The sequence below is a fragment of the Spermophilus citellus genome (genome assembly GCF_964194105.1).
Source record: "Spermophilus citellus genome assembly, chromosome: 7".
NCBI classification, from domain to species: domain Eukaryota; kingdom Metazoa; phylum Chordata; class Mammalia; order Rodentia; family Sciuridae; genus Spermophilus; species Spermophilus citellus.
In genome coordinates, this window is record NC_138188.1 from 60274806 (window position 1) to 60298667 (window position 23862).

Consider the following 23862-nt stretch of genomic DNA (forward strand, 5'->3'; position numbering starts at 1 on the left):
TATATATATATATATATATATATATATATGAATAATGTAATAAGGATATATATATATATATATATATATATATATATATATATATATGACTATTACTCAGTGATAAAGAAGAATGACTTTATGACATTTGCCAGCAAATGAACATATCTAAAGACTATCATGCTAAATGATGTGAACCAGTCCCCTAAAACTCAAAGCTCATTTTCTTTGATATGTGCAAGCTAACCCACAATAAGGGGTGGGGGAATTAGAAGAAAAATGAAAAAAAGTGGAATGAGGAGGAAAATGGAAAGAATGAATCTGAAATAATTTTCCCATATACATATATAAAAACAACACAGTGTATTCCACCATCTTGTGCTATAAGAATGAGATTCTGGCTAATATATCTAATATATCTATCTAATATATTTAATGGATCTTATTAGTTATATTCCATGCTGCTATAATTATCTCAAAATGGATTTTGCTGATATGTGTAATTAAGTAGAATCAATAAATTTAAAAGTATATATAAAAAAGACATGGCCTTTAAAAAAGTGATGTGTTTACCTTAAAGAGTTAGGTTTTTTCAATGTTTTGCTAGTCTGTCTTTAAGTAAAGAAAAATGAATATTATATTGCTAAAAATCTTATACAACTGAATTTGTCAATTCAAAATCACTTTAAAATGAGCTGGAATAAAATGAAATAACAGCTCCTAGAAATCAAAATCACCAAAGAATATGAATAACTACATGCAAAATTTTCAATCTACATAGAACTGAAATTCTTCCACAGAATGTATGTTTGTGTTTGTTGACTGAGAGTGAATTGATCTATTTTTTATACAAATTTCTTTTTATATTTATAGAGAACACAGATGTTTTTATAATCATACTTCAAAAATTTTGGTGCTTATGTCCTTTCAGCTATTTTCATTTAGTGCATCATTCCATCCTTAAATCTTTGATAATAGTAGAGTCTCACTGATTTGGATATTGAGAAGGATATTTACATGAAAACATGATTACATCTTGAAAGGTCTGACATATTATATAATTAATTAACTCAATTAAAATTGAATGTCTCCCCTTCACAGACTTGATACTGAATTAGTATGGAAGATTTCTCACTCTAGGATATTAACAAAGTCACTTACTTCAGCTTTAAACACCCATACAAAAGTTTCATATTTACATAGGGGATACCTTTTAAAATACATTATATAAATAACATTATTATCTCTTCAGAATAAAAATATCTGTGATTTTCAAGATAAAGTACAAAATTTATAACTAACTGGACAATGCTCCTAAAAATATTTCTGGGCATGCCTTCTGCAGCTCACTTATATGAATCCAGTATGCACATTTTAATGCTTGTTGGGTTGTTAGTTAATATTTCTATAGTGTTGTAGCTTTATTTTGTGTATGATTTTAATACAAATATATATGAATACATATATAAAGTGTAGATATATAAGTGCAAAATGGACAGATTTCCACAAATTTCAATATATAAGAAAAACCAGGGTGGGGCAAAGGAGAATCAGACATAAATCTAAAATTTATTCAACAGCATTCTGTGTTTCTACTTTGATAGGTACACATTTGATACCCTTCCTTTAACAACTTGGAAAGGGATTACTTTGCTAAAATGCAAGTTCCGTTTTCAGTGAGATAAAAATATGTATAAAGGCACAGAAAAATTACACATATAGAAACAGAGAAGATCTTTTCCCAGTTATCCATACAAAAGGTATAATGTGATGTAGTAAAAAAAGTTTTTCTCATATCCTAGAAATAGACACTGGTACTTATGTGGGATTGTTTTTTTTTTTTTTTTTTTTTTTGCCATATAATTGGATTCCATGTAGGCTAACAGTCACCAAGCACATTTCAGAAGAGCTATTCTTAGAGATATAGCAATTTATTCTCTTTATTTTTCTGGTTCCCATACAAAATTCACCTGCTATTTATGTGGACCCACAACACAGTTCTAAATTAAATGCTACCCATGACTATATATCCCACTTGACTGCAGACTCCTTGAAGGATGTAAACAGAGAGAATCATGATATGTATAGAAAAAATAACCTGGTTCATTAAATCATATTATTACAAGTTATTAAATGGGTAGGCTTTGTAACTCTACTATGGAGTCTAGAAAATTTACATGATCTGTACCTAATAAATGTGTGTTGGTATAAATTGGTTAATTAATGATAATTTGTTATATAGTCCAAAAAACTAAATTTGTGAGTCCTCATAGGTCTGAAAACATGTTTTTCTACTCTAACATTTAATTTTGGTTTTCTGAGCTTAGATTGTATAAAACGATTTTTCTCAGAAATTTGGGCCTATTGTTTCTTATGATTCATTGGTTGAATTCTATCCTAATATCCAATGTCTTTATGCTTTCTTAACTGTGTGATGATCTGTTTATTTACTTCACATCATCCCAAACTTCTTATACCCTTAACATTACATTGTCTCTTTTCTTCTTGTTTTTGTGTATTTATACATTTAAAACATTTTACAATTAAAGTAAAGGTGTGCAATGTTTTTGTTTGGCAAACTATTTCAACACTATTTTTCTCTCTTTTTCTATTTTGAATATATCTTTCTTTGCCACTAACAACAATAAAGGTATATAAGAAGAAAAACTATTATAAAATCGAGCACAAAACAATGGCAAACTGAGAAGAACATATTCCTCCTGTACGTTCTTCATATCCACCCTCCCAACAGTAACTCTGAATTTTAGTATGACTTAAAATATATGAACATCAAAGAAGCCAAAAGAAAAAGATGGTGCTTTTTTTGGTAACAGAGAAGAAACAATGCTATTTCACTTTTTTCTAAAACAATCTGATGCTTTGAATTCTTCATTAAGGTAGTGCACTCTGAATTACCCATGTTAAATGGAATAAAAATCCTCTAAATGAAAATATGGGGCAATTCCAGACATATTATTTGCAGCTCAGTGCTATTCCAGTAATAACAATAATTTTTTCATGTCCTGAGAATGATCATAAAATGATTAAAAAATAAGGTAAAAAATATTTTTCTGCTGGAGGCAGGAAATTATTATGGTTTAATTTGGCAGATTAGAGCTAGAAGTAAGCAATAAATAATTCACAGATATGAAATTCAGAGTTGCTTTTATCTACAAAAAAATATTAAAATGATCACAAGCAACTAGAAAATAAGTTAATATTATCCTAAATGGTAGAGATAGATAATTCCTTCCTAGGAATAGCTTCCACTGAATTCTTGAACTACTTTTTATGACCTATTTGAATGACTAAGTGGAAAATCCTCAATTCTTAATTGACCTTGCATTTTTTATATGAAAGATATAGTCTGCCGAGTCAGCAATGACATTTTGATAATTAAATAGCCACTGATATGATTTAGAAAAAACATGTGGCATGATTACAGATCCACAAAAATGAATTTTGCTTGTTAAATTATGATAGCATCCCTCCAACTTCTGATGTTTAAGTTCCATTTATGTTCATTCTAATCATCAGCTTTCCTCTTGTCAGTTTTTTTTCTCAAGTCTAGATTTTATCACAATCAATACAAATTTATTTGTCCTAAAACCCTCTTATTATTCCAATTTTCACCTTATTTTGTCAAATAGTTAAGATGTGAAATTATTTAACCTGCATCACAGAGTGAATATTTGAATCAAGTTTAAATCTGTGGCTTGCATTCCTGGTTCATTTTACATAACCTATAAAGCAATGCTTAAATACATTTAACTTTTAGAAAATGCTCTGTTGCTTTATCAGAGCACTCCACTTTTTATCTTCTCCAACATTATCTGTTCCCTATCATTAAATGCTGTAGATAATTACTACTACACATAAAAGATATATTTTACTGTTTTTTAAGGAGGATTCCATTTGTGGAATGTATTTGATTTTCACTGTTGACCTTGTCCTTTTTTACCCAAATATGTGCTCTTGTCATGGATCAAGACAATACATCTTACTTGATTTATTGCTGTATTTCTAATTACTTTCTATTGTCAGAATTATTTTTAATATCTTCAACTTCAATAAATAAACTACATAAAATATTAAAATTTATGTATCATTTCATCTTCAGAATTTACTGGTGAGAAAACGTTGTGAAAGCTCATTTTAAAGTAAGCATGTTCCATATTTCAATATTTTATATTTTGCATTTATACTGAGTAAAATATATGGAAAGTATTCTAGTTTTTGGTGTATTGACTTGTTGAATTCTCAAAAATACTACAATATATAGAATAGTTGCAGTTATATAGAGTAGGAATAGATTATTATTGCTCAAAATTTTTTTATAAATTAAAAATAGATTTTAAAAGATGAAAGAGTGGTATGGTTTGAATGTTTCTCTTCCTTAGAACACATGTTGAAATTTAATTGCTCATAAACAGTATTAAGTGGCAGAAATTTTAAGAGATCATTAGGCCATGAGGGATTCAGCCTCATTTATAGGATTAATCCCACTTTAAAAGAGTGAGTTTGGCTGCCTCTTGATTCCTTGGCATTCTTCTTTGTATCCACCCAACATTCCTATCCTCTGCAGGATTACCATGAAAAGCACCATCTTCTAAGGAAAGAATAGATAGAGCAGATTACTACCCTGTTAACACCTTGACTGTAGACATCCCAGCTTCCAAACTGTGAGTCAGTAAAGAGATGTTCTTTTTAGTACTATCTCAAGTAATTTAAACAGAGAGAAAGAATTCAGAATACTTAAATTTATCATTTCATTCTTTTTCCTTTTCCCATAGATGGATATGAATCTTACAAAACAGTTTATTACTTTCATACATTTGTTGCTACAGAAAAAAATAATATCTTATGGACAACTTTTACAGAATACCAGTTTAGACAGTGTTTCTTCTTACTCCTTTCACCTCCTGTTTCTTTTCCTTTCCTCTTCCTGTTCTTTGTTCCTTCTCCTCCACATCCTCCTTCTCTAGCACCGCTACTTTCTTCCCTTTCCTCTTCTCCTCCTCCTCTTCCATCTCCTCCTCCTTCTTTCTTCTTTCTCTTCCTCCTCTTTTTTTCATCTTCTTTTCTTCTTCCTCCTTCAGGTAACTCATATTTAATATTATAATGCAAGTCTATCTGCTTGGATATCAAGCCTATTCTTAACTCTTTCCCATTATTTCTAAAACAAAATCAATCCTCAATTCTCACAGTATGTACTCCACTCTGTCAAAGCCAGTTTCTAAATACCCAAACAAGTCTTCTATAGGGTGTATCTGGTAATTTTTGTCTATTCCACATCATCTCCATTTTTGAACAAGCAAAAACTTGTGTTCAATACACCATTCTTATTTATACCTATGCTTAGAGTGAGCAAAGGCTTTTAGGTCCAAGTTAAAAATTGTTGTCCTAACATGTCATCCCATTTTGATATTTGTTGCAGACTTTTCAATTTCTTTAGTATAGTTGCATTAATATTTGCACTAACAAACACAAGAAAAGATTTGGTAGATATTAATGTATACTTTCATTATTTGCTGTTATCAGAGTGTGAGATTTATATATAGTGAATAGAATTCACATTTTAGTATCTACTTGAATAGGAATATTTTAGTTAGATTTTTCACTCCTGTAGTCAAAAGACTTTACACAACAAAGAGAAGGAAAAGTTAACTTTAGCTCTTGGTTTCATAGTTTCAGTCCATGATCAACTGACTCCTTAGCTCTGAGTCTGACATGAGGCATAACATTAAGGCAGAAGGGCCTGGCAGATGAAAGCAACTGAGGACACAGCAATTAGGAAGCAGGAAAAGGTCTGCTCATCAGGGAAAAAGCACAAACCCCAAAGGCACTCCCCAGTGATCTACTTCTCCCAGTTGCACCTTACCTGTCTCTAGTTACCATCCAGTTAATCCAAATCAGTGTATTAATGCATTGATTAGGTTAAGACACTCATAACCCAATAATTTCACCTCAGAAGTTTATTGCATTGTCTTACACATGAGCTCTAGTGGTCACCTTACATCCAAATCAGAATAATGAATGATGGCCACCAATAATCTTCATTAATTTTCCTTTGGTTTTTCAATACAAACAAATGAAAATCACATTTTCAGAGTATGTATTTGTTAACAAAGTGAATTGTCCACAGATGCAAATGGCTAGATACATCAAATTCTTCCAGTCTCAGACTCTAATGCAAAGTGTCAAACTGCTGCCCTTGCCAGCTACTTCATGCAAAAGCAGGTAGTGTTATGTATATATTATGGTTTGCAAAATGCAAAAAATCACAGAATATATTGGTAAATTAATAGTTAAGGGTGAAAGAAACATGCCATGGGAAGAACCTCTCATAATTCAGCTGTAGAGAATATAAATAATTAATTTAATTACTCTTTATATGTGCTATCATCAAAAATTATTTTATTACTATAAAATTGTTTATTTTAAATTTATTTTTCATTCTAATTTGTTATATATGACAGTAGAATGCATTGAAATTCATATTGCACATATAAAGCACAATTTTCACATCTCTAGTTTTATATAAAGTTTATATTCACAGCATTTGTGTCTTCATACATGTACTTATGATAATGATATCCATCTTATTTCACCCTCTTTTTTATTCCCATGCCTTCTCCCTTTTCCTCCCACCCCTTTGCCTATCTAGAGTTGATCTAATCCTCCCATGCTCCTCCCACCAACCCTACTATGAATCAACCTCCTTATATCAGAGAAAACATTCAACGTTTGTTTTTTTGGGATTGGCTAACTTCACTTAGCTCAGTTGGTAGAGTGCTTGCCTCACATGCACAAGGCCCTAGGTTCAATCCCTAATATGAACAAATAAATAAATCTGTGTGTTTGAAATTGATTTTTAATAAAATATAGGTTAAAAATGTTTATTCATTGAATTGAAATACAAGTGTATTTCATGATTATACACACACACACACACACACACACACACACACACATAGAAATAATATATGTGAAGATCACTCCAAAAAATCAAATTCAGACCCTTTGGAAATGTTTGAGATGAAATACTAATGTGTTTCAATTAAAATTAGAATTAAAGATATGTTTCTTTAGTACAATCTGCTCTGATTTTAACTAAGTTCCTTAGAACTATCACCACCAAGCATATTTCATAAATTAAAGATACCATACTTTGTAGAAAGAAAACAGTAAAAAGTATTAGAAATTTCAATTCTGGACGTGAAATACAGCATTGAAAAATATTGGAGAAAATTTTACTAAAAAATTAAACAACATTGTGATGGTTAAATTTATGCATCCACTTTGCTAGGCTATGGTAGCCAGTTTGATGGTACACCAGTTTAGACACTGTTGTAAAGATGTTTTGTAAATATGATTAACATTGGAGGAATTTCGCATTAAGTAAATGCTATTATTTTCAATAATGGTGGTGAGCCTTATCCAGTAGTTTAAAGGACTAAAGAGATAAAATTGGTGTTTACTGGAGAATTTCTGCCTCAGGACCATAACAAAAATCTTGCCTAAGTTCGAATCTGATGACCTACTCCACAGAATCTCAAGTAAATTTCAAAAGCTGAGATTATTTTTGTGCTGAGAGTGTGACATAAAAAAACCCTCTTAGATATCCTTAGTCCTATTGTAAAATGATAGCAAAAACAAGTGATTCTTTTATGATTAAGAAAAAATAGCAAGCTATAGAAGAGACTGAACAGATCTTAATGGGAAAAGAGAGAGTAATAAAGAATACCTAGGAGGGTGCTTTCTTCACACAAGACTTAAGGTATGTGCACGACTGAGACAGTGGCTAAAAGGTCACATGATATATAGTATACCATATGGGTCTACTTCCAAATGCCTTCACAAAATCAAAGTCTACAGATCTTGCATATAACATTTTGGATAGCAAAAATTGAGAATTTTCTTTTCAAAATAGCCAAAATTATGGTTCAAAATAAAAGTTAAACTGATTTAGAGAGTTTTATATTTTTATATGAATTTGTACACAGGGATTAAGAAAATATAAAATTTATGGGCTACCCTCATCCGTTCACGACAAAAAAAAATTCTCAGGAAAATAATAGGAGAGAGGAGCATTATCAGCTTGATAAATAAAATATAAAAAAAGAAAAAGAAAAAACCCTGCATATAAGGTAATACTTTGGTGAGAAATGGTTGTTTCCTCACTAAAATCAGGAACAAAAACAGAATGTCTAATTTTATTGTACATATAGAATACCAGATTCAGTATCCTATCTAGTACAATAAAAAAACAAAATGAAATACAAGGTACAGAGTCAGAAAGAGGAAACAAAACTGTCTTTGTTCAAGATAATGATTGACCTTGAGGAAATTTCAAAAACAATAAAGTATATTCTATAACTAATAAATGATTGCAGCAAAGTTGCACCATGCAAATTAATTATAAAAGTCTATTGTTTTCCTACATGCCAATAATGACCAATTAAAATTGGAAATTGAAATTTTATAGTAGCAAAATCAAATGAAACAATTAAATATATGTATTAGATAACTAAGGCTCTATGTGAGGAAAATCACAGAACTCAAAAAGAAATGGAAAAAAGAATATACATCAATGGAGACATATTATGATTGAATATTATTGAAATGTTTTTCCCAAACTGATTTATAAGCTCAATGCAATTCTAATCAAAATCTCAGTAAGTTTTCTTCGTAGATATTGACAAGATTGACCAGATTCTAAAGTTTACATGCGAGGTAAAAGATAAAAAATAGCGAACATGGTTTTGAAGTAAGAATTCACATGAAGGATTGCCATTACCTAACTCTAAGACTTACCACCAAACCTATAGTAATCAAGACAAGGTAGCACTGGTGGAAGAATAGAAACATACGTCAAGTAATAGGATAGAATACTCAGAAATTGAGTCCTATAAATAAAGTCAATTCTGACAAAGAAGAAATGTTAGTGAGGGTGTGCAGAAAAAGGTAACCTCATCCATTGTTGTGGGACTGCAAATTGATGCAACCACACCAGAAAGCAGTGTGGAGATTCCTCAAAACACTAGGAATGAAGCCACCATTTGACTCAGTTATCCCACTCCTCACTATATATCCAAAGGATTTAAAATCAGCATGCTACACTGATGCAGCCACATCAGTGTTGTAGCAGCACAATTCACAATAGCTCAGCCATGGAACCAAACTAGATGACTATCGACTGAGAAATGGATAAAGACATTGTATATATACACAGTGGAGTATTACTCAGCAATAAACAAAAATGAATTTATGACATATGCCAGTAAATGGATGAAATCGGAGATTCTCATACTAAATGAAATAAGCCAATCTCAAAAAAAAGGTCAAGTGTTTTCTCTAATATATGGATGTTAACACACAATTAGTATAACTGGAAGAATAGATGTTCAGTGGATTAGACAAAGGGGGATGACGTGAAGGGATGATGTTTTGAATAGGAAAGACAAAGGAATGTATCTGACATAACTTCCCCATGCAAATGTAGGAATATACTATAGTGAATTTCCATATCATATACTTCCACAAGAATGAGATCCTAATTAGAATAAGATATATTCCATGTTTATAATAAATATATCAAAATCGTCTTTACTCTCATGCATGACTACAAAAAACTAATAAAAATATAATAATAAAAAAGAAAAAAAGAAATAAGCCAATCCCTAAAAAACAAAGGTCATAAAGGTGGAATGTTTTTTTCCGATATGTGAAAGCTAACCCACAATAAGGGGTGAGGAAGGGGAAGAATAGAAGTTCAGTGGAGTAGACAAAGAGGAATGAAGGGAAGGGTGGGGGGACAAGAAAAGAAAAGGCAGTGGAATAATCTGGCATATCTTTCCTATGTATATTTGTGAATATACCACAGTGAATCTTACTAGCATGTAAATACACAAAACTGAGGTCCTAATTAGAAAAAGATGTATTCCATGATTGTATAATAATATCAAAATGGATTCTACTATCTTATACCATTAAACAGAACCAATAAAAATGTGGGGTATAGCAGCTTTAGAAAAGTTATAAAATATTCTCTTACTTTTCAATAAAAATGTTTTATTGAAGTGCAAAAACAAAAACAAAAACAAAAAGCAGCAGCAGCAGCAAGGGCAATTGGATGGAAGAAAGAATGTCCTTTCAAAAATGGTCCTAGCAGAGCTGGATATCTGCATACAAAAATAAATAAATCTTGGCACTGATTTTTTATATGGTTCACACAAATTAGCTTAAAAACTATCAATTCCTTAGAGAATAGCATTGGTTTATACTAGGTGGCCTTGTATTTGGAAATGACTTATTACATAACACTAGAAGCATGACCCATGAAAGAAATTAACTGATAAACAGAGCTTTATTAAAATTAAAATTGATACTGTGCAAAAGAAATGTGTAGTCAGATTTCTCAATATTCATTCAAAAATTTGAAAATTTATGTCTATACAAAAACCTGCACACTTATGTTCATAGCAGCTTTACTCATTATTACAAAAACTTGGACGTTACAAAGATGGTCTTTAGTAGGTGAAAGTGTTAAGGCGAGTTGCAATAAATCACCCAGTCAGTCTTAAAGTAGGAGATGGAAACTTTATTCACCAGTTGGCGGTCTGAATCCACCAGCTGGCAGACCAAGGGATAGGCTGCAAGTCTACACCCTTCAATCCCCTCCTGGAGTTTGAGTATACTTTTTATAGTTCAAAACCATATTAAAGCATAAGTGGCTATTGCTATGATTCAAACCCCATAAACAAACATCATCAGATCTAAAGTCATAAGCAGAAAAGGGAGTGGGCCAAAACATCCCTAGTTGTGTACAAGTTAAAGAATGGCTACTAACATTTAGACAATCAATCTCTGACAGGGTACACTGTCCAAGAAAAACAGGAACCAAAGAGAGAACATTTTTACATTGTATAAGAATTGCCATTTTGTGTTTGCAAACATGCAATTCTAAGCAATTGTTGATGGGTACAGAGGCAGAGCTTTCTATGGGAGAAGAATTTCTTACATGATGTGGAGTCTCAGGGCAAAATGGAGCCTGTTTGGTCATTGTCCATATAGCATGGCCCATAACAAAAGGAGAAACAAATTTATGTTTTATTTTTAAATAAAATATTTCAAGTTTTAGTGACATTCTGAACATAGCAGGCCTTCTGTGATAATAAATGTCTGTGATAGCCAAATAATATTGAAGTACTAATGCATCTGTCCAACAATAATAGTTAAAAAAATCAGTAATTAGTTACTTACTTATGACTTTATTTTCTAGGATTAATGGCAGCTACGAAAAACCACCAGAATTCAGATTATATATGAAAAATACTAAAAAAAGTACATGATCCAGATGTTGAATATATATGTGAAAAGAGAAATTAGAGCACTAAAATGATTTGTCATTGATTAATGACACAAAGACCATATGTTTCCTCTTTAAAATATGTAGTATTAGTTGTATACAGTTACAATAATAAAGCAGCAAAAAATAGCTTAGAGGGCTGGGGATGTGGCTCAAGCGGTAGCGCGCTTGCCTGGCATGCGTGCGGCCCGGGTTGGATCCTCAGCACCACATACAAACAAAGATGTTGTGTCCGCCGAAAATTAAAAAAAATAAATAAATACTAAAACAAATTCTCTCTGTCTCTGTCTCTCTCTCTCTCTCTCTCTCTCTCTCTCTCTCTCTTTAAAAAAAATAGCTTAGAGAAACAAACATGTAGTGTCTCACAGTTCTAAATCCTAGAAGTCTAAGATAAAGGTATTGGCAAAGTCAATTTATTTTGCACTCAGAGGCTCTGTATGCTCTATGGCTGTTTCCTAGCTTCTGATCATTTGTTGGCAAACTTTAGAATTGTTTAGGTAATAAATGCACATATCATTCTGATCTCTGTGTTCATCTTCACATTGCTTTCTCCCTTCACATAGTCAGATATGTCTATAGTTGTTGCCTTTTTAAAAACCCCAGTGTTACAGTTTGGATGTGAGGTATCTCCCTAAAAAGACAATTCAGGTATATTCAAAGGCAAAATGATTATGAAAGATACAACTAACTTGTAAACTACTTATCAACAATTCACTTATAAAAACAATGTTAATTGTGATCTCCAAATATCATGTTAGGGAGTTAAATAAAAGTGTAGAATCTTTTCTCAGTTATCAAACTAAGTTCTTATCACCTTGAAATAATTTTTTTTGAGAGAGAGAGAAAGAGAGACAGAGAGAGAGAGAGAGAGAGAGAGAGAGAGAGAGAGAGAGAGAGAGAGAGAGAGAATTCCAATATTTATTCTTTAGTTTTTGGTGGACACAACATCTTTGTTTGTATGTGGTGCCGAGGATCGAACCTGGGCCGCACACATGCCAGGCGAGCACGCTACCGCTTGAGCCACATCCCCAGCCCCTTGAAATAATTTTTAACAAGTATAAAACATTATTTGCAAGCCAAATGATAACCACAAAGCAAAATCCTATAGTATAGGAACAAAAAATTAAGAACAAATGTAATAAACCACTGTAAAACTAACAATCTCTAAGAAAAACAACAGGACAGAAAAAAAGGAACAAAAGATCAACAAAACATGTAGAAAACAATTAACCATATGGCAGAGGTAATTATAAGTTAACACTGCCTATAGGCAGTCGCATGGTTATGCTTTTCTCCAGATTTACAGTAAGAATCTGGAGCAGAAAGACTTGAAAAATTCCCATATTGGTGAGAAAAGGAGAAAATTTAAAAGTATGACTAAAGAGTGTGCAAGATTAGTGCCATTAAAAAGATGTCAAGTGATTTGCACAAACAACATATGAAAAATGCTTCCAAGGCACCTCAGGAATTGGTAAGACAACACCCATCACAGGCTCAGAGTTGTAAAAGTACAAATTGATGTCAAAGACTTTCTGGGCAAAAGGCTTTTGAGAAGAGATCTCTGGACTTCTGTGCTCACTTGAATAGCCCAAAGTGGAAAAGCATGGTGCTAAAAGCTGGTGACCAAACCTTTAATATGTGGGTTTGTGGAGAACATTCAACAACCAATTTATAGCAGTGGCTAAGAATACATAGGGAAAGTTCTATATCTTCAATAAACAGTGTTGAGGAAACAGCATACATAAAGAGAAGAGTGAAATTAGACCATTAAAACATAACATTTACCAAAAATCAAGTCAAAATAGATTAAAGGCTTAAACTGAAGGCTCCAAATTGGAAAAATACTAAAAGAATATTGGAGTGAAAATTCATTGAAACTGACAATGATTATTTTTATTGTTACAAATGCAACAAAAACAAAATTAGGCATTGGGGTTGTGGCTCAGTGGCAGAGTACTTGCTTAGCATGTGTGAGACACTGGTTTGTATGCTCAGCACCACATATAAATAAATAAAATAAAGGTCCATTGACAACTAAAAATATTTTTAAACAATTAAACAAATGGGATTATATCAAAACATCTTCATAGCAAAATAAATAAATGGCAGAGTAATAATATAGTAGAATATATAACTGTACTATGATAATTCATTAATATCCAAAATAAGTAAGGGGCTTAAACAACTCATTAGTAGGAAAAAAAAATTCAATTGAAAATGAGCCACAGTAGCTAAATAAACATTTTCAAAATAAGACATACAAATGGCTAAAAGTATATGAGAAAATGTTCAACATCATAATTCAGATAAATGCAAATCAAAACTACAATGAGACATTACTCATAGCAGTTAGAGTAGATATTAAAAATAAAAATAAAATAAGTGATTAAGTTGTGGAGAAAGTTGAAGCCTAACACAGTGTTGGTGGGAATATAAATTAGTTCAGTCATGTGGACAACAGTGTGAATGTTCCTTCAAAAAAATTAAAAAATGCAACTACCAAGTGATCAAACAATTTAGTTATATTAAAAAATGTTACTACTATGTATAAAACAATACTGAGTATATTGAAAAGAAAAATGAAATCAATATGTCAAAGATGTCTGCAGTCCCATATATATTGCAACATTATCCTCAATAAACAAGATATTTATTCAACCTAAGTATCTGCTGAATAGACAAATTGATAAAGAAAAGTAATATTTCATGTATAACATTTCTGACATACTATAGCTAATTTGTGGCAAAACATGGAAACTATTTAGTCATAAAAAGAAGGAAACCCTGAATTTGTGACAGTATTGAGGAAGATGACATTATGCTAAGTGAAGCAACCCAGACATGAAAAGACAAGACACATCTTACCCTTATGTAAACTTTTAGAAACTTTGTCTTATAGAAGCAGAGCTTAGAATAGTGGTCAGCAATGGCTAGGGCAGTTGGATAAAGCAAATTGACATGTTGGTCACACGATACATAATTTCTATGACATATGAGGAATAAATTCAAGAAACCTATTTTACATTGTGACTGCAGCTAATAACAATAAAGTGTACTCTTGAAAAATGCTAAATGAGTGAACAGTGAGTGTTCTCTCCACAAGAAATGATAACTTTTAAGGTAATGTATATGTCAAGAGCTAGATTTAGTCATTCCACAATTTATATACATTTGAAAGCATCACACTGTATGTGATAAATCCATAAGATTTTATGTACCAATTTAAAAAATAACATGATAAGGCAAGCAAAAATAAACAAACACTACTTTTAATGGTTATGGAGTACAATATCTAGACTTGATTTTTTCTGAACAATGCAGTTATATTATGGAAAAGTTAGCAAAACTAAATTAAAACCATGCATAATTTGTTTATAAGAGTAATATAGTAATATTGGGCAACAATAACTTTTTTCAAAATTTGAAAGACTGTTTCAGCTGGAAACAAATACATATTAGCAGATAAATTCAAACTATTCAGAAATCTTAATTTTAAAAAAACTTTAGCCTTTAAACTGCATTTGTTTTCTTTGTTAAAAAGTGAAGCAATATTTGAAAATATATAACTCTTCATTCATTTCATATTATAACATATTCATATAACAATACTAAAATATCAGAATAAAATTATTGCTTTTATATCCCAAAGAATCATTTGAGTCTAACAGATGGGAAGTTTTGTTCAGGATACAATAGAAATTAAGGGTAATATATTTTAATTTAAAATATTTTATTACATTATCATGTTACTCCAAGAAGAATTACCCTTCAATTTGTAAAATTGGAAAGCAATATATTTAACCAAGTACATATATATATATATATATATATATATATATATATATATAAATAAGTTGAAAAACAATATTCTGAATCATGATACGTTAATGAAGCTCATTGAAAAATCCCAATTGTGGGTTGATAAAATTTGAATATGAAAATATCTGTGTAATCTAGGAACTAAATCAAGAGTCTCAGAAAATGCTTTGCTTCCCTATAAATTCATACAACTGAAATCTATGGGTAATTAATAAGAAGGCTGTATTAATGCTGTATTAATTATATTCTTCAAGACAATAGTGTCACTGGATATTAAAAGCATTATTATGGAAATTAATTTAATGAATACAGAAGTTTGGATATCACTGTGTAAACTGAACAGGATTTAATGTTTCAGGAATTAACAGTACATTTTACATGAATAAAAATTTCAATCTCCATAAAGAAGTTTACACATATAATTTCTCAATTATATTCCAGATTACCTTGTAAAACCTTTATTCTAATAACTTTATCAATCATGTAGATATATTGAAAGGGATTTTTTTGTTTTATGATCAAAGGAGGAAAAAAATTACAAAGTGAAAAACATTAAAAAGGAAAATTGTTTTTTCCTTAAATATTGTTAAAATTAATAATATATATTATTTTATATATCTAATAGGCCTTATATATCTAATTCACCATTGCTTTGTTTTGAATATCCACCTAAAACCAAGTTGCAATTTAACTGCCATCATGAAAACATTAAGAAATAGGAACTTAAAGAGATAATTAGGTCATGGGACCATCACCCTTTTAAATAGATTAAAGTCTTTATCATGGGAGTAAGTTAGTTGTCATTGGAGTGAGTGGTTGTAACTGATGGGGGATTGGCCTTCTTCTCCTTTTGCTCTGTTTCCTGATTTTTCTCTGAAGTCTTCTGCTATGCTACGATGCAGCAAGAAGATCCTCATTAAGATGCAGCTCATCAATCTTGGATTTCTCAACCTTCAAAACTGAGACACAGATAAGTCTCTGATAAGTTCTTATAGAAGACAGAAACTAGACTAAAGAAACCACTATACAAAATTCATCTCAAGTAAAATGGAATAATATAAGCAATAATTAGAAAGAATGAGTATTACCTGACATCACTCAGATATTGAAATTCCATCCCTCAAGGGATAATCATTTCTATTCTAACCATTTTGAATATTAAAAATAATCTAATTCTTATTTATTATTCCTATTGTGTTAACATGCAGTTTACTTCAATACTATTAAAATTTTTATTTTAAAGAAGTGACCTATATCTACTTATAGAAACATTTGTATAAAGTATTATTTATATTAAACATTTGCTATAAAAATCAAATTTCATTCGGTCAAACTGTTAATATAATTGCCAGATGAAATAAATCACCTGAACAAAATCTGTTTTGAATTATTCTTTTATTTTCAAGTTTTCTCACATATCCCTACTTTATTACCTCAATATTTCAGTTGACAATGTCACTGTATTTCCATTTATCCAAGCCACATAACAAAATCACGTGAGCGTTCACTGAGCCAGTACTTCTCTGGACTGAAATGGATTTTACTACTGCTGTTGCTTTTGATGCTCTTTGGGCAATTGGTCATCTTTGCTCTGCAATCATTCTTACCATGGGAACTGTCATTAGTACAAAATAAAATATAGAACAACTGTGTCAAAATGTTTTCTAAAAATTCAAAACATACACATAGTATTAGTTTCAGAGCTAGCAGTCTCTATTCTCAAACAGAAAAATAAATTCATTTGAAAGTTTAAGTGTTAAATTGAAATGCATATTTTTATATTTATAATAAAGAGAGATGTGCAATTCAGAGAAATCAGTATGTGTAGCCATAAGTGAGGGCTGCCTTGTTGAAACTGCCAAGTACCAGAACCTGCCCAGCCATCTTACAAACTCAATTTGAATTGAGTCAACACAAGTGGATTTATCTTTCTTAAGTTGTCTGAAAAGTAATAGTTATAGCCTTCTTTAAATAATTCTAAGCAACTCCTGGAAATTCAAACTGGAAATGAAAATATAAATATCTGAGATGGAATTCTAAAAACATTTTCATTTGCATTCTTGGTTTGGACAACTTGGTATTGATTTGTGGCTTGTCATGGCATCAAATCTAATCATGCATATCCTGGAAGTTTTACTTGTAGAAGAGAGACATTTATTTGAGAAGAGAATAAAACATGCTACATAGAATCGAATATTCAATATAATTTTCTCCTCCATTTGTGTTTGCCCTTCAATAAATTTACCATGTCTCTGAAAAATGGTACCTAAATATTTTATTTTACATATATGAAATTTTGAGATTTGAAGCCTAGGGAATAGGGTTTGTAAATTTTCATTTTATATTAAAGACAAAAAATAATTATACTCTCTGGAAACAAAGAGCTAGGTTGTAATAAGAAAACTATCATTTTATGGTATTAAAGACAAGATCAAATCTAAAGTGGCTTTGTCTTATTGTAACAGGTGCTAAAGAAAGAAATCTTAATAAATTTTTCTTAATACTTTTGTAGAGACATTATAAGCAAATCATTAGAAATGACAAATTTAAATGAAAGTACAGTACGGTGTCCCTTATAATTACAATTCTTCTAACATTAATTGTGAAACAAACAAAAAAGTACAAAAACAGAGATATATATGCTATTGAAATTTTTGCACTCAGCCCTTAATACTGAACACTCTACCAAAACCATTTTTGACACTTTTGTGACTATATAAATATTGAGATCTCTTGAAGAATAATCATTTCCATGTGGTATATTATGGAGTGATTTACAATTATTTTCTCATTGCAATTTTTTGTTTGATTTAATAATGGCAAAGCTCTTAATTATCTCTTTTAACATCCCTTCTCAAAATAAAGCTAGACTTAAAAATCTAATCAGAACCTAGCTTCACAGAGCATGTTTTATATTTATATCTGTTGGTGGACAAAGAAGTTTAATTTATCTAATAAAAAATATAAATCAGATGTATGTTTATTATTTATAAAAACAATATTTACATTCTAAAAATAGCACTAACTGCAAAATATTGATCACTGAATATGTCAGCCATTTATTAACTCATAGATGAACATATCTATTTTTCACTTAAGGAAAGTAAAGTTTAGAAAATTAAACAATTTGGAAAATTGCCTATAATACAAATAGTAAGTGGTAATAATATAAATATAAATAATGATACAATAACTAGCATTTAAATTCATGTCTATCTGACATTTGCATTTATTATTATTCCAATAGTATATTCAGACATATTTAAAATAACAATTTTTTTAATTTTATTTTTTTTAATTGTTGGTTGTTCAAAACATTACATAGTTCTTGACATATCATATTTCACACTTTGATTCAAGTGGGTTATGAACTCCCATTTTTACCCCGTATACAGATTGCAGAATCACATCAGTTACACTCCCATTGATTTACATATTGCCATACTAGGAAAGGCAGCAGAATAAAATAACAATTTTTAGTCCATGCTAAACTATTTCTCTATATGTGACTTCTTGGCTGTCTCCATGAAAAAAAATAAACTCTAACCATCAGACACATCTCCAGACTCTGCATCTCCCCCCTTCTGATTAATTAAACAACAAGCAATGTGGCTTAAGGACCGTGCCTGGTAGGTTGTCCAATTCAACATATGGTTCTTACCCGTCATGGGAAAACTGACCTTTAGGCGTCAGCCTCCTGTCTTAGGTTGAATCCACTGCAATCAGATCAACCCGTCACTGACTACCGGTCCAGCATTCAGCCAAGCTTGTGGAAAGGCCTATGCACCAGTGGGGGGGTGAGGTTTCTTGCCTCACCTCTGTTGGCCCCCAAATATCCTTGGTGCCAGTGGGGGGGTGAGGTTCTTGCCTCACCTCTGTTGGCCCCCAAATTTTAGACCATCACTAGTAGAAGGGAGGAGGATACAGAAATGCCACGACACCAAGCCAATTGACAGCTCCTTTGGAAAAATTGCGTCACTGGTGACACCATCAGCAAAGATATGCCAGTATTACCACAATAAACATGGGGTGAGCTGGCAAGGAAATTGCATCACTGGTGACACCATCAGCAAAGATATGCCAGCAGTACCACAATTCGCTGCATCAGACGATAGTTCACAATGCATGCAACTGATATATAGTCCAGGCAAGTTCTGCAAGCAGTTCAAATCGGAGGAGTCTATCAATATGTCCATTTCTTCCCAAAGTAAATCGAGTCCTTGATTGAGCATTACTTGTTGAGTTAATTTCATTGATGCATCAGTTTATGCAGTTTACTGTGATGACTATCATAGAAGCTGTAGTTTGGTTTTATCTTAGTCTTCACCGGCACTGGGATGGAGATGGGAATTCTGGCAATGATGCTAAAGAGACATTATCCTGAACAGAATTATTAAATATAATGAAAAGGAAAGGTGAAAGTAAACTAACAGATCTGTTAACCTCCTTAAAAAACAATCCTTAACAGCTGTTTACCTAACTTAAATTAGTAAGCAAACAGATCTGTTAACCACCTTTAAAAACAATCATTAACAGCTGTTTACCTAATTTAAATTAAACCATTTAAATCACGTGAATAAAAAAAATTCGGATCCATTTTTTCATGAGCGCTCCTCATATATGAAATATGGACATACACACATACAGACATACAACACAAAACAGTGCACACATAACATACAACACATAAGACAATAAAAGCCTTGTAGTTTTACCTAGGTGAAATCTCCATTGCAATGTTTAAAAACTCCACAGTCAAAAATAAAACACAGTCAAAAAATAAAACTGATCAGAAAAACATTAACCTAGGTTTGTATGAGCTCAAAAATAAAATAGAACTTTACAATGTGGGAAAAATGCAATAATAAAATAGATATTGAAAAAAGCACCATGGTTAATCACTGTCGCAGATGTAAGAATAGCCAAGCTGGAGCTCTGGATATCAGCTGTTATGGATTTGAGTCAAATCATCTTCTTTTTCTGTAGAAATTGCTTTAGTTAATCTCTCTGGAATCCAAATCGGCTGCTGTTCTCCCTGCGGAAAAACACAGACGGAACCCCGATTCCAGACAATAACTGGATCAGGACCTTTCCATTGTCCTGTTAGAACATCTTTCCAAAGTACCTTAGGCTTATGTACATTTTTCAGATACATATGTCTTTCCGCAGCACTAAGTCCTGATGAATCCAAATTTAAAAAGTTTAGAGTAAAAAGGGTTATTTTAAGTTTATCTTTGGGGGATATATACCCCTTACCAATTCCCTCTTTTTGCTTTAATAGGTACGTTTTAATAGTTTGATGAGCTCTTTCAACTATACCTTGTCCCTGTGGATTGTATGGGATTCCTGTTATATGAGTAATACTGAATGATGAGCAAAATTGTTTAAAAGAGGCAGATGTATAACCAGGACCGTTATCAGTTTTTAACTGTTTAGGAACACCCACAGTGGCAAAATTTTGTAAGCAATGAGCTATAACATCTTTAGTTTTTTCTCCGGCATAAAGGGAGCCCATCAAAAATCCAGAAGAAGTATCAACTGTAACATGTAAATATTTTAATTTTCCAAATTCTGGCAAGTGTGTGACGTCCATCTGCCAAATATGGTTAGGTATCAGTCCTCTAGGATTGACTCCAAGATTAACTTGTGGTAGAAAGGTCACACAATTTTGACATTGTTTTATTATATGCCTGGCTTGTTCCTTAGTTATTTTAAAACGCTTTTGTAAAGTATTAGCATTAACATGAAACCTTTTATGAAAATTTGTAGCTTCTTCTAATGTAGAGAAAATATGTACGTCATGTGTAGTTTTATCTGCTAAATCATTGCCCAAACTAAGGGCTCCAGGCAATCCTGTATGTGCCCTAATATGTCCTATAAAGAATGGATCTTTTCTGTCCCATATTAGACTTTGTATAGTGGAAAACAAAGAAAAAACAGTAGAGGAAGGGGAAATCCTACCAGCATCTTCAAGGGAATTAATAGCATTAACTATATATTGACTATCAGAAAATAAATTAAATACAGAATCTTTGAACATCACAAAAGCTTGTAAAACTGCATTAAGCTCTACCTTTTGAGCTGATTGTTTGGGCACTAAAAATGTAAAAGTTTGATCAGGGGTAACTACAGCTGCTGTACCATTATTAGACCCATCAGTGAATATATTTGGAGCATTCATGATTGGTGTTTTTCTTGTCATTTCTGGAAAAATTACAGGATGCTTAGACCAAAAAGACAACAAAGGATTCGATGGCAAATGATTATCAAATGAAACATTAGATTTACACATGATTATTGCCCAAGTATTTAACTCATTAGCTAACTCATCAATTTGATCCATAGTATATGGAGTAATAATTTTATTGGGAGAAATTCCAAACACTCCCTTTGCTGCTCTTATTCCTTTGAGTATTAATTGTCCTACAGCCTTAGGATACCTGGTAAGAATAGTGTTAGGAGAATAAGATAAATGTATCCACAATAATGGACCTTCTTGCCAAAATACTCCTGTAGGAATATTTTTTGTTGGTAGTACAATAAATAATAAAGGCAAACTTATATCAATTCTATCTAAATGCATATTTTCCATATAAGTTTCAATAATTTTTAATGCCTTTCTAGCTTTAGGAGTTAACATTCGGGGTGAATTAGGATCTGATGGACCCTTTAGAATATCAAATAAAGGTCCCAACTCTCCTGTTGGTATGCCTAGATAAGGCCTTATCCAATTTATGTCTCCCAATACTTTTGAAAATCGTTGAGTGATTTGAGTTGATCTACTCGTATTTGAATTTTCGGTGGACGGACCATGGTTGAGGATAATAGAACTCCTAAATAATTAATTGGAAAATTTAATTGTACTTTATCTATTCCTATCTCTAGATTATAATTTTTTAATAAGTTCGTAAGTGTGGCATAACATTCCAGCAATGTGTTTTTATCTTTATGTGCTAATAATACATCATCCATATAGTGAAATATTTTTAGTTCAGGATTTTGATTTCTAAGTGGCTGGATTGCTTTATTTACATAGATTTGACACATAGTTGGACTGTTAGCCATACCTTGAGGGAGTACTTTCCACTCATATCTCTCATCAGGACCTTCATGATTTAATGCAGGGATAGTAAATGCAAAATGTGGACTATCCTCGGGATGAATTGGAATCGAAAAAAAAACAATGTTTAATATCTATAGATAAAACATGCCACGTTTTTGGTAAAGCAGACAATTGAGGAATCCCTGATTGAGCAGGTCCCATAATAACCATCTCATTATTAATGGCTCTTAAATCTTGCAATAATCTCCATTTACCCGATTTCTTTTTGATGACAAAAATGGGAGTATTATGGGGAGATACGGAAGGTTGTAAATTTCCTTCCGCTAATTGTTGTTTGACCAGATCATGGGCTACTTGTATCTTTTCTTTAGTCAAGGGCCACTGAGGAACCCACACTGGTCTTTCTGATTTCCAAGTAATTTTGATTGTCTCAGTGGCCCTTTCTGAAAATCCGACCCTTGTCTGTCTGTTCCTTGATCTAATTGAATTGGTGCTGCTAAACCTTGTTCTTGTTTTCCTAATCTTTTTTCTTTCTTAACACCTTGTCTTGCCCTAGTAGTGGGCGCATTAGAATTGATGTTATTTGTTAACATCAAACCTAGTTGATCCAGGACATCTCGTCCCCATAAATTAATAGGAAGGTGATCCAAAACATATGGCTGTATAGTTCCTTCACTTCCTTCAGGATCCTTCCAATCTAATACCATAGAACTTCTATGGGGATTAGTGGCCACTCCTAGGCCTCGAAGCGTTTGAGTGGCTTGTTGTAATGGCCAATGTTTTGGCCATTCTCGACGAGATATAATGCTAAGGTCAGCACCTGTGTCCAGTAGCCCATTAAACTCGTGCCCTTGAATATTTAGTTTTAGCATCGGGCGAGAATCTAAATTTAAAGACAACATAGCCCAATCTACACCTGTGGAGCCTAATCCCTTAGAACCTCTTTCTACATTATGACTAGAGAACTTATTATGTAGGCTGGGTATTATTAACAACTGTGCTATTCTATCTCCAGGTGAAATTACTGATATACCTCCTGGAGAACTAGCTATAATTTTTATTTCACCTACATAATCGGGATCAATTACCCCAGGACTTATCATAAGTCCTTTTAATGTAGATGAACTATGTCCCAATAATAAGCCTACTGTTCCTTGGGGAAGAGGTCCTTTTACTCCTGTAGGAATGATTTGAACTCCCATCTCTGGAGTTAATACTGCTCTGGCAGAGGCGCAGATGTCCAACCCTGCGCTCCCTCGGGTTTGTCTGATGAGGGATTTAATGGACAATGTGTCCTGGGCACCACCCTGATGGTGTTGCTGGGTTCCTCCACTGCCCCGTATATTTGTGGTTTTGGGCCCCGGAGCATTGGGCCCCTCACTCCGTTTTTTGGCAATGAAGACTGATGCCTTTCTCCACGATATCGTGGGTAAATACCTGATCCTTGTCCGTTTTTTGATAACGGAGTACCTTCTATGGTGGTTTGAGAACGGCATTCATTAGCCCAATGTCTCCCTCTACGGCATCGTGGGCAAATACCCGGTATTTTATTCCTTTGATTTCTAGTTTTGTTAAAACCTCCTCTTATAGGGCAACTCCTTTTAAAATGTCCTGTTTGTTCGCAGTTATA